Raw genomic sequence first — 15,780 nt, 5'->3', positions numbered from 1 at the left:
TTGAAATTTTGATTTTGAAAAGTCTGTCAAATATCAAAAGTTTAAAAAACTCGAAATAGGATCACAGATCATTGTGAAATTGTAGTCATTTATTTAGCCAAGGCATATTAATCGGAGAAAAAGCATTCAAAAGTTATTAACATGTACTTCAGAGCCTTCAGAATAAAGACCCATAGATACAGGGCAAAGTGTCCATTTTTACACTTAGGCTCAACAAAGTATGAATAGGTGTGCAAAAACATGATTAGACCAAAAAAGTATGATCTAACATTAATGGACTGAGTGGGGAAACTCAAGTTTTGTCTGTCCATATTCTTCTTGGTCTCTCTGAGCTTGTATTTCTTCCTTCTGGGTATACGGGGAAGGACCCTCTTTGGTATGGGAGGCTTATGACCTACAGTCAAACAAGGTAGGTCAGATAATATTTTTAATGGTCGGTTTTTATACAGACAGTCAGAAGAAAATCCAGAGTAAAAATTTTAAGATTTATGGCTGGCTTTGGGGAAAAGGGGTTCTGGTTTTTATGACTCACCTTAGGAAAAAGAGATTCCAGTTTTTAAGATTTGCCTTGGTGGAAAATAAGACTGAAAGCAACAGCAAAAAGTCAGATAAAAAGTTTTGTTTCTGATACTGAGGCCTTCATTTTGGGCAATTGATTTCTGAATCCCAAGAAAGAGAAAGGACACGAGATCCAAGAAGCAAAGGCTAGAATTTCTCAAGCAGTCCAAGAAATGAGCAGAATGTCTATCTAAGCAGAAAGATGACAACCAATTATTTCAAAGCCTTGTAGTTGGTAACAGGAAGAGGCTCAAGGTAGTGGATAGTCTGGAGCAGGGAGCTAGGGGCTGGCACCCATTTACAAAGTCAGGGCTTCAGTCTTGAGCATTGGAATTCCAGACTAGGACTTATTGGTGGTAGAAGAATGACAGGAATTCATTTCTTGTGGATTTGAATTTGAGGTCAAGAAAATAATCATTTTCTGAATGTGCCTAGCACCTCAATAAATGCTTAATGTGTATAATTTCATTTAATTATCACAGCAAATCTACCGAGTAACTAATATCCCTGTTTTGAGAAAATCAAGACTAAGACATGTTACAAAACTTGCCTAAATTTACGCAATTATGAGGTTGTGAAGCTTGTTTTTTGTAATTCCACGCTTATTTCTTTTCCAAGATGCCATGCTTCTTTCAGCTGTCACGTTTCTCAGTGCCAAAATGTGAACAGCTATTGACCTTAGAGTTTCCTTATGTGATGAGAGCACAGAGGTCAGAATGCACTGGGGAAAATGTCAGCGTGGACTTCATACATCTCCAGAATGCTTTTCACTGTGGAGCTCCTCTTTGAAGAGAAAGCCCAAGAGAAATTCTTGAAAATTCAAAATTTTTATTCCTTTAACACATTGAAAATCATTTATGTGTCAGGTGCCATTTTAAACACTTAAGATACACTAATGAAGGAAACAAATATAAAATCTCACAATTCCAGTAGAGAAAAAGTATAATAAAAAGTATGATGAACAGGTAAAAAGTACACAATGAGATAGTAAGTTAATGAAGCAAACTAGGGCATGGGGCATCAGAACTGTAATTTTGAATAGTTTTTATAGTAAGCATTACTGAGCAGTTGACACTTAATAAAATATGTTTAGATTATTACTGCACTCAAAGACTATCTGCGAGCCACATAAAGCTGTAGAGAAGTACTGCTGCATTTTTAAATAAGGTCAGATATTTGGGGGATTTTTTTTTTTTCAGTCAATACCAGCTCTGCCTGTTTTAGCCCAGCTCAGTGTCAACACAAGTCACAAAACACATACAGTCCCAGCTCTGCTTTGGGGTTGAATTAATGAGACAAGTTCTGGTAGCCTTTTGGGAACGCTTCCCCACTGGTGAGTGAGCTCTGAAAATAACTATTGCTTAACTGAGCAAAATAAAATTTTATGAGTTTATGTGAATATTATGCTGCAGTATTCCTAACTAAATCCATCCTGCTTGGCCTGGCCACATGGTTTGACTTCTGCTCTGTTCCCCGAGGAATGAATTTACCCAACTTATATTCTGTTACCCATATGATGCAAAGGACCACAATCACTGAAAAGTGTCTGTCACTATTTAAAATCATATTCCCTTGGTATTTATTTTTGATTCTTTTGGGAGTAAACAACTACTTTGTGAATTTAATGTGGATACAGACTTAGAAATATACATTTTTTCTTTACTATAGCATTGTCAGCTATATTTAATGAATTCCTGTGATCTTGGAGAATATATTCCACCTCCCTCTCCTTAACACTCATCAGAAATAGAAAGACCCTCACGCACACAAAAAATACTGTATTCATGATGAGCAGTTTGAATGTAACTCAATAGACACATGTTTCATGAACACAGTTTTCTTAATGAAATGCAGGGATATCTTGTTTTATTGTGCTTAGCTTTATTGCACTCTGAGGATATTGGATTTTTTACAAATTGAAAGTTTGCGACAACCTTACATCCATCAAATCTATTGAAATCATTTACAACAGCATGGGTTCACTTCCTGTCTCTGTGTGACATGTTGATAATCCTTGCAAGATTTCAAACTTTATTATTATTATTATATCCTATATTGTGATCTGCAATTTGCGATCTTCCATGTTACTATTGAAATTGTTTTGGGGTGCCACTAATTGTTTGTATCACATTGTTCCATGGTTGTTAGTCTGTTTTGTGTTTTTCAGTCTTTTTCCTGTTTGCTTTTCAGCTTTAGTTGTTCCTATTGAGATATTCTTAGGCTCAGAGATTCTTTCCTCAATGTGTCCAGTCTGCTAATAAGCCTATCACAACATTTTTCATTTCCATTACAGTATTTTTGATCTCTAGAATTTCTTTTTGGTTCTTATTTTAAAATTTCCATTACTCTGCTCACATTGCCAGTCTGTTCTTGCATACTGTCTGCGTTATCCATGAGCACTCTTAGCATATTGACGGTAGTAGCTTTAAATTCCTGGACTGATAATACAACATCCTGCCATATATGAGTCTGATTCTGACACTTGTTTTGTCTCTTAAAATTTTATTTTTTGCCTTTTGGAATGTCTTTATTTTTTTTTCTCATAACTGGACATGAGGTATTGAAAAAAGAAATCCAGCACTGCTTTCCAAAGTGATTTCCACTCCTAGATTTCTGCTTTGGTAAATTGTAATTCTCTGTATTGAGAGAGATAGATGTGTTCTATGTCTGTCTCTAATGTTGAGAATAGTGGTTTGTCCTGGAATCAGGAACAAAATTGTATCCTTTTTGAGGGATCTAAGAAGAGTTGTTGATTTTTCTTTTTATTCAGCTTTAGCTTCTTCACAGAATGACTTCCAAACTCCTTACATGCTTGATTGGAAATCAGGAGTATAAACATTTTACTTGAAATATTTTTTATAAAAGTAGATGATATGTTTTATAAAACTGCTAATTTCTGGTAATATCTTTACCTTCCAAAGCTAGGTTTAAAATAAGTACTTCTCAACATTGGTTGTTTTGACTTTAAAAGCAAAAAAAAGTTTAAAATTTTTTAAATATTTGGCTACCTTTTTAAAATTTAAAACAAAAAGTTTTATTTTTAAAAAATATTGTTTTGTTTTGAAAAAAAAAAAAAAAAAAAAAAAGCCAGAAACAAAAAACCCTGTAAACATAACCTCTTAGAAGAGTGACAAGATACATGGCAGAAGAAATTTGTAATTTGTAATTTTATTGATCCAAGTACATAATAAACTTTATTTTGTTAATTCCTCTTTGTTATTTACATTCCCTGTCGGCTACTCAATTTCCAGTTTTCACATTCATCTAACTCTTTTTATATGACTTGTTTACTTTGTTTTATTTGGTAGCTCACACTAACAAAAAATAGCACAAATAAAGGAAATAAATCTTACAATTTTAAGAGAATTTTGTTTTGCATAGTATTTGTGGCCCCTAATTGGTAAATTACATCATTTTCATGAAGTCTTTGTATTATGTAGTATTTTGGAAATAGAATTTGCATCTGTTCTTATTTTGTGAATTCTATTCTCTGATCAAGCAGGATATGTGCTGTTCTTAAATCAAAGTGAGTGAGCTGTCCACTCGTTTAGAATATAAAACAGAAAGAATGAATTAATCTGTTTAAATTTTCTGTAGCTGATTTTTATTAATGATATTTTCCATTGATTGTTTCAAGATGTGTATCACTAGAGGTTTAATCAATTCAACAAGTATTTTCTTTGCAGGGCAAGGACTTAGCATGAAGAGTTTTTTTTAAGCAAGAAAAAATGTTTTAATATTGCTCAATATGATTTTGCAAGGTCCCTTAGCAAAAAAGGCACATAAAATATGATTTTCCATTTTTAGAAACAAAACAGTGATGTGATGCCATGGTTCACTATAATATTCACTGTCTTATATTAAAGACCTTTCTGATGAATTTTTTTCAACAAATATTGCTAAGAAAAACTTTACTTGTCCTTTGGGACTGAACTCATATGTTGATTTTATAGAGTTTATCTTGCTACCTGTTTTTGAAATTTCCTTTTATTCTGTTGTCTTGGTAGTTAGGAAGTTAAGAGTGAAATTTGAAAATCAACTACTGTCTTAGGGAGAATAATGATTCTCCAATGAAGTTTATGTCATAATTCTTGAAATCTATGAATATATTAGGTTATGGTCAAGGGAAATTAAAGCTCCAGATAGAATTAAAGTTGCAAATCAGCTGACTTTAAAATAGTGAGATTATCTAGATAGGCTCAGTGTAATCACAAGTGTACCTAAAAGTAAAAGAGGGAATAGGAAGAGAGTACCAGAAAGAGAGCAGTGTGATAACTTAGCCTGATATTGCCTGCTTGAAGATGGAGGAAGGGACCATGAGCCGAGGAAAGAAGATGGCCTCTAAAAGGTAGATAAAGGAAGAACATGGATTTTTGCCTAGAGCCTCCAGAAAGTAATGAACTGCCAAAACTGTGATCTTAGCAAAGTGAGATATATACCAGACTTCTGATCCATAGACCTGTATGGTAATATATTTGTGTAATTTTGAGCCACCAAGTTTGTGGTAATTTGCTGCAACAGCAAAATCACTGAAAGATTGTAAAGTAAGGAAAATGCCATCATGCTGTTGTTAGTCAAATAAATTTCTATGAAAACTTTAGCCAAGCTCGGGGACACTAGTAAAATTAAGCCAGGTAATACGCATACCTGGCTGAACTTGGCAAGTGGAACTTGAAATCGAACTAGATGAGGAGACTAGTGTGAAGGAAGGAGAGCAATATGTTTCTTGGCCAGAGTGTGCACTTAATGAACACTGTGGGTGAGACTTAGGTGGCTTAAAAATACAAGTTTTAGAGCCAGAAAATCTGGGTTACTAACTGCCATAAGTTTCTCATCTGTAGAATGGAAATAATAGTTGCTATTTTATAGTGATATTGGGATGATTAAAAGGCACAATGGGCATGAATTTTTTGCGTGGTGACTGGCTCAACGCAAGTGCTGAAGAAATATCATTTCTTTCTTTTTTCTCTTTATTAACATTAATAATACTTATAAAGCATGGTAAAGTGATATAATAAAAGCTAGCTGGTTGAGATACAAAACAAATAAACAAGATATCTTCCCTTAAATATAATTTCTCAACTTATATTCATTGAGGGCCTAACACATGCTAATTACTATGCTAATCAAGGAGCACTTGGATGAGATATAGTATGTCTTTCTTAACTAAATTTCACTTAGCATACAATTTATATGTTACAGATTTTTCTAGCTTTTTGAGGTATAACTGACAAGTAAAAATTTTATATATTTTAGGTTTAAAATATTTGATGTTTCAGATATTTTTGGAGAACTCAGCAATAGGAATGTTACAAAAAAGTGAGAACATTCCAGGCTGTCAGCCTGTGAGGAGCGTTTCCATGACTATTCTGCAGACTGCTGTATGTACATTGTGGTGTCTGGCTTGTGGTAGTTGCTCAATTGTTAAATGATTGAAGAAATAAAAGAATGTACTCTAGTTCAATATTCAGATCTTATAATTATATCTGTTTTACTATTTTAAATACAGTTGACCCTTGAATATTGTGGAGGTTAAGGGCACTGACCCCCCAACATAGTTGCAAATCTGAATATAACTTTTGACTTTCCAAAAATGTAACTGCTGGTAGCCTACTGTTGACCAAAAGCCTTACTGAAAACAAACAATCACTTAACCCATGTTTTGTATATTTACATGTAAGATGTATTGTATTGTTGTTTTTTTTTTTTTTGAGACGGAGTTTCGTTCTTGTTGCCCAGGTTCGAGTGCAATGGTGCGGTCTCGGCTCACGGCAACCTCTGCCTCCCAGGTTCAAGTGATTCTGCTGCTTCAGCCTCCTGAGTAGCTGGGATTACAGGCATGCACCACCACACCTGGGTAATTTTGTATTTTCAGTAGAGACAGGGTTTCTCCATGTTGGTCAGGCTGGTCTTCAACTGCCAACCTCAGGTGATCTGCCCTTCTTGGCCTCCCAAAGTGTTGGGATTACAGGCATGAGCCACCGTGCCTGGCCCATATATTGAAATCTTACAAGAAAGCTAAAGAAAAGAAAATGTTAAGAAAATTATAAAAAAGAGAAAATGTATTTACCGCTTATCAAGTGGAGCTGGATCATCATAAAGGTCTTCAATCCTCATTGTCTTCGTATTGAGTAGTCTAAAGAGGAGGAGGATGAGAAGGCATTGGTCTTGCTATCTCAGTGGTGGCAGACAAGGAATAACAGCTACATATAAGTAGACTCACATTTCAAGCCCTTACTGCTCAAGGGTCAACTGTAATGTGCTCAACCGTCTGTTGTTAACATCTCATATAAGGGAGAGATAGCATGAGAGATAGCATTGATTTTGCACAAGTTGATTTAAGAGAAAATACCAAAAATGCTATTACTAAAAGGCTCTTATCTTAGAGGAGAAATCATTTCATTTATATATTCTGCTCATAAATATCAGAAAACATAATATTGATTACTTGTGAACATTGTTTATAATCATTATAAAAGAACATAAAATTAAGAACTTCAAAATATTGCAAAAAGAGATTTTTGTTGTTAATTTAAAGATGCAAGACTTCAACCTCAGACCTGATTTTGTGTCTCAGAGATGTTTAGATATATATAGTAACTCATAAGGAGCCAATTACTTTTATGACATTTTAATCCTTACCATTTATATTAAATATAGGCCAGTAATGATACAATTACCTTATTTCTCATTTTTAAAAATGACTTAATCAAAATTCTTAACTACTTATTACTGGAATGATTTTTTTTGTCTTGTCTGATATTACTTCAGGATAATATATTTTCTGAGATTTTGGTTTATATGACACAATTCTTAACAATCATTAAATAATTAAAGGAGAGTAATAGGAGATGAAGTCAGAGAGGTAGAAACCAGATCATTAGAGGCTTCTGGAAATTTTAAGAACTTTGGCATTTATTCTGAAAAAAATGAGGCATAATTGGAGACTTTTAGCAAAGGAGTGATAGAAACTTACTTGAGTTTTAGAAAGATCATTCTGGCTGCTGTGTTGGTTGGAGGGCAAGGTTTGAAATGAAATGAATGAGGTCAGTGGTTATGACTTAAAAGGGATAGAAGTGGTGAAGATGATAATAAAAAATCTTATTTAGACATATTTTTAAGGTAAAACTTGCATTTTGAGGGTAAGAATACCTGTGAAGTGTAAAAGAGAAGTCAGAGATAATTCCAAGGTGTTTGGACTAAGCAATTGGATAGATGGAGTTGCCATTTACTAACTGAAACAGTTTTTTTTAGGGGTGAGGAGATATTCAAGAGTTCAAGTTTGAGATACCTACAAAATATTCAAGTGGAAATGGAGATAGATGTATTAGTATGGAGTTTAAGAGACAGATTAGAATTAAAAATATGTTTACAAGTCATTAAGATGTAGATGTATTTAGACCCATGGTGTCGAAAGAAGTCACTAATGTAAATGTAACTGTAGAAGAGAGGCAGTTACTAGAGAGGAATTTAGGGTTAAGGAAAGAATTTTATTTTTGATTAGTATTCTGATTAGTATAATCCTGTAAAAAGAAAAATACATTGATTGTATAATAGTGTTTTAATTCCTGGATTAATGTGAGAATGGATCTAGTTCACAAAGAGAAGTCTGAGCATTACGTAGGATCAAGATATTTTGGCTATTATATGTCAACAGCAACATTTAGTGTTTTTTGTCTTTTTAAACTTCAGAAATTCTTTTGGATGTATAGTGGAATCTAATTTTGCTTTTAATATGCATTTCTCTGATGTTCAATGAGGTTGAACACTTTTTCATAGTATGTTAATTGTCTATTTGATTTTTTTTTTTTCTGATAAATCTGTTTACAAGAACTTGAGGAAAAAGAATGGGAAAAATAAAAGAAAGCACCAGAGACTATGGGACAATGTCAGAGGATCTAACACATATGTAACTGAAGTTCCAGAAGTTAAGATGAACGATAACTGAATTAATAGATCACATAATGGCTGAAAACTTTCCAAAAGTTTTGAAACATATCAATCCACGTATTCAACAAATTCAGTGAATCTGAAGAAAGATAAATCATACTTGGTAACATCATTATCAGACTTCTAAAGATGAAAGAGAAAGTAGAAAAGAGAAATATGAGATTCAGAGAGAAAAGAAGACATTACCTTCAGTGGAAAAATAATTGGTGTTTACTTCTCATCAGAGACAATGGAATTGTAACATAGAATGTACACCAGATAGGCTATTTGTTGAGGTTCTGGAGGACACTTTTATTCATAATCAAATATGACAATAGAGCATTGCCCAACAAATTCTGCAGCCAACAGTCCAGAAAGCCAAATCACACTCTCTACAACAGCTGGTCCACAACAAAAAGGACTGCATCAGTGACTGCCAGCTTCCCTAGTTTACTGATTTCTGACTCAGCACCAAGTAGAGGACAAAATATATGATTTCTAACCAACCACGTGAGATGCCTCACTTTGAGTCACTCTAACTCCAGCTTTCCCATTGCCAACAACCTTGAGTCAAAGTGCAATGATCCCTGACTTACAATCGTTCTACTTCTGAATTTTGACTTTACAAAGTGTTTATTGGGATATTAAATGCATTTTTGCCTTGCCCGACTTTCAAGTTACAATGAATTTCTCTGGACATAACGTCATTGTAAGTTGAGGAGCATCTGTATACCTGAAGCCCTCCTTTTTCTCACTACAGAGTTTTCCTACTCCTTGCCTGTCTTTGAATTTGTGCCAAATGCAAGTTGTATTAGTTTCCTATTGTGACTGTAACAAATTACCACAAATTTAGCAGCTTAAAGTGACACAAATTTATTATCTTGCAGTTCTGGAGATCAGAAGTCTGAATGCATTTTACAAGGCTAAAATCAAGGGCCTAGCAGAGCAGCATTTCTTCTCGAGCCTCTAGAGGAGATCCATTCTTTGTCTTTACCAGCTTCTCTAGGCTGTTCACATTCCTTGAGTCTTGGCTGCATCACTCTGACCTCTGCTTCTGTTTTCCTGTCTCTTTTGACTGTGATTCTCTTATAAGGATCATTGTGATTACAGTGGGCCTACCTGTATTATCCAGGGTAATTCCTCATCTCAAGATCCTTAAAAGTGAATCACATCTGCAAAGTCCCTTTTTCCATAACATAGATGCGTAAGATATCTTATATAGATATGTAAGATAACATACTCACAGGTTCCGGGGATTAGGACATGGACATCTTTGGGGTGTAATTATTTGACTCTAGCACAAAAATAATAGTAGCTGACTCTCTTGCTATATCAAACTCTGAAAAAATCCTCTGTTCCTGTTTAGAAGTTCCTGTTTATTTCCACAGTGAAAATGGAATTTCTATGTTATGTTGAGTGTCCAGGGCAAAGGGTGCTAAAGAACTACAGTAGCAGAAAAGTCACTGCCCTTTACAGATGAAGTTAGAACATATAGAAGGTATACTAAGTCAGTTTCATTATGTCCCTTTGAGTAGCTGTATCAACACACTGCAAGGGGCAGGCCTGCCCACTTAGTCCTGAGCCTTCACCACAGAAGTAAAGGAGCACACAAAAGGAGAGCTGACCCTGATGTCTGGAAAGGTGTAAATAATGGGCAGCACAGAAGAATTACTTATCAAAGCAAGAACCACATAGATGTGTTTTCTTTTTTTCCTTTGACAATAAGTTGTCATAAAATTATTTATTTAGTTTGACTATCCAACTCTATTGGTTATGGTCTAGTGTCAGACACATACCCACACCCATAAACACACAGTGTCAATTTTTACATTATCCATGGTAGTCATGTTCTATAAAGCTGTCACGAGCATTTAATTAGCAAATATGAAACCACTGCCCTTAGGAGAAATAGAAGGTTTGATTCCTATGAATCTCTGATCATATTTTCATCAGTCAATCAATGCGTAACCTTGTTTTATGTGTCATTCTGTTTAAAGCACCTTAAGTTTTATATATATATATATATATATATGTATATATATTTCTTACAAACAATTGATTGAACAGTCTTTGAATGATTTAGAGCCGGTGGCTTTGGAGGTCATTTGTGTTATACACGTTCCTTTGCCCAAGTCCACGTAAAATAAGCCAGTCACAATTGCACTAAAATCTTGCTCTTCCCCATGACCCTTTTCCTGTATAACACTTAGCAGATATTTTCAACCTTCTTTTGCTGCCTCCTGAACTGAACAGCCTGCTTGCCTGCAAGTTTAGCATTTTTCACGCCATATCACCTTTTGAAATGTGTGAGGCAGACAGCACTAGCTGAGAAGGATTTAACATTTTCCTGACCCTGGGTAACATTATTGTAATTTTCTTTGACTTTGAGCCTTACAATAATGCTGTCCACTATGCATTTTTTCCAATCAGTTGTCATCTCATGAATTCACAAATTTAGCCATGTTTTTCCAACTGTTCCATAGCTTCATTATATGCTATAAGCGTTACGTCAGCAGTTTCTGGAATGGTCTTATGTACAAATCAGCAAATTTCCTCTTCCTTTTTCTGGATATACTGTTTGTTGATTCATTAGCATTTAACTCACAGTCAATAACACTATAATTCACACTCGAATGAAGCTTAACTAACAATTATTTTCTCTGTAAGGCCCATCATAGTCTTCTTGTGCTTAGAAACGTAAGATAGCACTTCCACACCATGTTGGAGGCCATTTAAAACAGTAAAATCACCAACAATAAGTACAGAAATGTAAAAAATGTGGTACTAAATAGATCCTGAATAAGACACATGTTTACAGTATGAAAACTGAAACAACAAGGCAGAGTGTTGTCTCGTTTGACATGAGGAACCTGAAGCTGTCAGCCAACTCAAATATTTTGCCCCTCTGCAAATGCCTTTGTAAGTGCCAAGAGTACTGGCTTTAGTTACAGATAAATTTTATCACGTAGACAAATTTGAAAATACAGAATCTGCACATAATGAGGATTGGCTTGTGTGTGTGTATTTCTAAATTACTGTTAAAATTTTCATGTAAATCTACTCATAGTGTCATTGAGGTCAAAATATGTGATTATTTATAAATTCCTAAGAAAATGATTTCTACCTCTCTATCTCAGTAGTAAGCATAATAGACAAAAGCCCCTGAACTCATGGAAGTTGTATTTGGTAGCATGTTAGGGATTGGTATATTGTATGAAACTTACTGTGCCTGCATATGGCTGTATAAATTTTAATTGTAATAGTTCCTGCAATATTTTACATTTCGTTTGTCTTACCTTTCTAAATTTCAACATCATCCTTTCTTGCTCTGCCTCTGTAAAGCATGCGCCTTGCAACTAACTATATACAGTTTGAAGATCTAATCAACATTGGACCTGTTGATAGCAGAGATTAGAGTTCCTGAAGATTGACATGCTGCTGAGAAGTGGCCTGCTGTTTCTTTTCTTAGGGACTCTAGTTTGCTTTGAATTTTGTGCAGAGTCCACTGCTGACAAGACGGTTAATAAAGGTGATATCAGGCACTGTATGGTATCTGAAAAAAATTAATAAATAAATGTATGCTGAGAAAGGTTCTATTAAGTAGGTCGGCAGTCAGCTTTCCTAACTGTCAGCCACTGTTCTTAGGAGCAACTGGTTATTTTTTTATTATTGCTTATTACACATGTACTATTTTTTTCTGGGGCCAAACCCATCCAGCATCATTTGTTGAAAACACTATCCTTTTTTTCATTAAATGGCCTTTGATTTTGCCAAAAATCAATTGTTTGGATACATTTGAATTTATTTCTAGAATTTCTTTTCTATTTAATTTATTTGCCTATCTTAAAATCATTGTCTTGATTACCGTAACTTTATAATGAGTTTCAAAGAAAGGTAGTGCAAATCTTGCAAACTTTTTGTTCTTTTCCAAAGTCGTTTTGGCTATTTGCTGGTCCTTTCTATTTCTGTGTCAATTTTAGAATCAGCTTGTTAATTTCTACAGAAAAAAAAAAAAAAAAATCCCTGCAAAGATTGTGATCTGGATTTGCTTTAAGTCTGTAGCTCAATTTGGAGGAAAGTACCTTCTTAACAAAATTGAGTTGTTTGATTTATAGACACAGTATATCTTTTAATTTATTTTGATCTTCTTTAATTTTCCCTCAACAAAATTTGGTAGTTTTCAGTCTACAGCTCTTGCACAGCTTTCATCAGAATTATTTCTAAGAATTTTATGTTTTTGATTTACAAATTATGATTTAATAATTTTATTTTCCAATTATTTGCTTTCAGTATAAATATTATAGATGTTTATATTTATCTTGTATTTTGTAAACTTGTTAAACTACTTACTTCTAGAAGCATTTTTTGCAGATTCCATAGAATTTCCTACATAGACATCATGTATGAGAGTAAAAAAGTTGATTTTCCTTTGCAGTCTGTATGCCTTTAATTTCATTTTTTGGCCTCGTTGCATTGTCTAGGACCTTAGTACAATGCTGAATGAAAGTGATAATAATGGATGTGGGTTTATCCCAGATCTAGAAGGAAAACATTTTAAGTTTCTTTCTATTCTTTGTTTAGAGTTTTTATAATAAATGGATATTGGATTCTGTCAAATGCTTTTTCTGCATCTATGGGGATGATCATTCGTTCTTCCCTTTTTTTTTTTTTTTTTTTTGGCTCAGAGAAGGTGAGTTTTATTAACACTCTTGGATGCAGTTATGGCAGGCAACAGAATGCTGAGACATGCAATCAGTTAATTTTTTGTAAAACATGGCAGGCATGGCCTGGAACTAGGAGAGATAAGTGGAGAGTAACCAACCCTACCTTCAAGAAACTTTCCTCCTTGACCACAAGTTTATATTTTACTTCTGGTTTACTTGATATGTTCCTTTTCACTAAACTTTTTAATAACATACACCTGTACAGTAATTTCACCATCATTTTAAATTTTTTCTGTTTTGTAAATTATAAAAGTTATATATATATGTGTGTGTGTGTGTGTATATATATATATATATATATATATATATATATATATATTTGTTGAATCAAAGTCAAACAATACAGACATGTAAAGGAAAAACTCAAAAAATCCTCTTCTCACTACATCACCACTCCCCCACTGCACACATATACGTAGCTCCCTGTTCATGTCTCATTTCAATATCCTTTTGGCCTGTATCCCTCTAGATAGAGACAAATGCTATGAACATTTTAATGTGCACACAAGTCACCTGGGATCTCGTTAAACACAGGTTCTAACTCAGCAGGTCTGGGGTGGGCCCTGATACCCTACATTTCTTTTTTTTTTATTATTATACTTTAAGACTTTAAGTTCTAGGGTACATGTGTACAACGTGCAGGTTTGTTACATATGTATACATGAGCCATGTTGGTGTGCTGCACCCATTAACTCGTCATTTACATTAGGTATATCTCCTAATGCTATCCTTCCCCCTCCCCGCCTCCCCACAATAGGACCTGGTGTGTGATGTTCCCCTTCCTGTGTCCAGGTGATCTCATTGTTCAATTCCCACCTATGAATGAGAACATGCAGTAATTGGTTTTCTGTTCTTGCGATAGTTTGCTGAGAATGATGGTTTCCAGCTGCATCCATGTCCCTACAAAGGACACAAATTCATTTTTTTTTATGGCTGCATAGTGTTCCATGGTGTATATGTGCCACATTTTCTTAATCCAGTTCTTCCTTTTTTAGTCTGTTAATACAGTGAATTACGCTGATAGTTTTTAAAGTGTTAAAACAAGCTTGTATTTCTGGAATAAAGCTTTTATTCTTGCAGGTTCTGCTTTAAACTTTGTTAGGCAATACCAGAACAACACTTTCATCTAATTTTCTACATTACTAAGATAAAACCCTTCTTCCTAAGTTCAACAGTTAAGTCTTCTACTCTGGCTGGTGAAAAAAGAAAACATTCCTGGCTTTGTGCAATTTTTAAGTAATATTCTTGGTTTTCCTTATCTTTTCTACAAGTTATTTTCCTAATCTTGGACAATTTTTAAAAAAATGTATGTGCTAAGCAGTACTCAACTAAAGAAGTGAGGAGGACCCTTGCAGATCTCTGAGTTTCCTGTCTCTGCTGTTCTCCCTTTTCTGTTACTCTGAACTGTGAACTCTGGCTGCTTTGGCTCCCCCCTACTTCCGTCTCTATCTTTTTGATTCCTGGGTTTCCATTCCTTACCCTGCAGACAGAAAACTCTTAATGCAGTTAAATTACACAATCTTAGATCTCACCTCTTTTGTTTCCCTTCTTTTAGGGATCACTGCCCTTATTTGTCTGATGTCCATTTTCTTGAAAAAAAAATTTTTTTTTCCAATTTTTTTCAGGTAGGAAGTTAAATCTGGTCTCTTCTTTGCCAGAAGGGAAAGTCTGTATTAATATTTTGAATATTTTGAATATTTTCTTCATCATAGAAATCTATATTTTGTAAATTAAAGTCCATGCTACTTTTTGGTAAGGTTTCCATTTTTTTGAATATTAAGTTTCATTAAATTGAATGAAATGTGCCTGCGTTTTTATGTTTTAAAATTCTGGAATTCTTTTTTTTTTTTAATTCAGAGAGACTGAATTCTGCTTTCGTGATAATGAATATTAACATGATTTGAAACAGGCAAGTACTGTGTTGAGTTTGGAATCTGTGACTCCTTACATTTTTTATGCTTCTTGTCTTCATAGCATCAATTGGTCCATTTCCATTGAAGAGTTTTATTATGCCCATTTACTCATTTGCTAAATATATGCCAAGCTTGAGGAACAAAGTCATAAATCAGACATAGGGCTTTGTCCTGTAGGAGAGAAAAGCCATGCTATTAATAAGCAAATGCAATAAAATGCTATTTTTCAAGTAGTTTAAGACAACTTCTCTGCTAGTTATTGCATTGTTTTGGTGATCAAATACAAGATGCAATGACACTGAATGAAACCTATGCCCTGTTAAGGTCATATTCTGACAGGATGTTGTTTATTCATTTTATGTTCACTGAGCACTGTTGTAGCTGAAATAATTATTTGAATCTAATATTATTTGAATCTAATGTTTTTCTCTGTTCTGTTTATATATAACTCTGTAATCAATGTTAATTTTTTTCAACAGAAGATAATGTAAATATATTCTTTAAATAAATAAAACAATATACACTTTTTAAAATGTAGAACATTTAAAAAGGTGTTTTTTAAAAAGCAGACTGAGGATAACTGAATGCAGACTTTGAAATATTAAAGATACCAATTTTATAGCAATATGATTTAAATATATTTAATAAGGAAAAAT

Source organism: Rhinopithecus roxellana, chromosome 2, assembly GCF_007565055.1.
Source record: "Rhinopithecus roxellana isolate Shanxi Qingling chromosome 2, ASM756505v1, whole genome shotgun sequence".
NCBI classification, from domain to species: domain Eukaryota; kingdom Metazoa; phylum Chordata; class Mammalia; order Primates; family Cercopithecidae; genus Rhinopithecus; species Rhinopithecus roxellana.
This window is presented reverse-complemented; position numbering follows the sequence as displayed.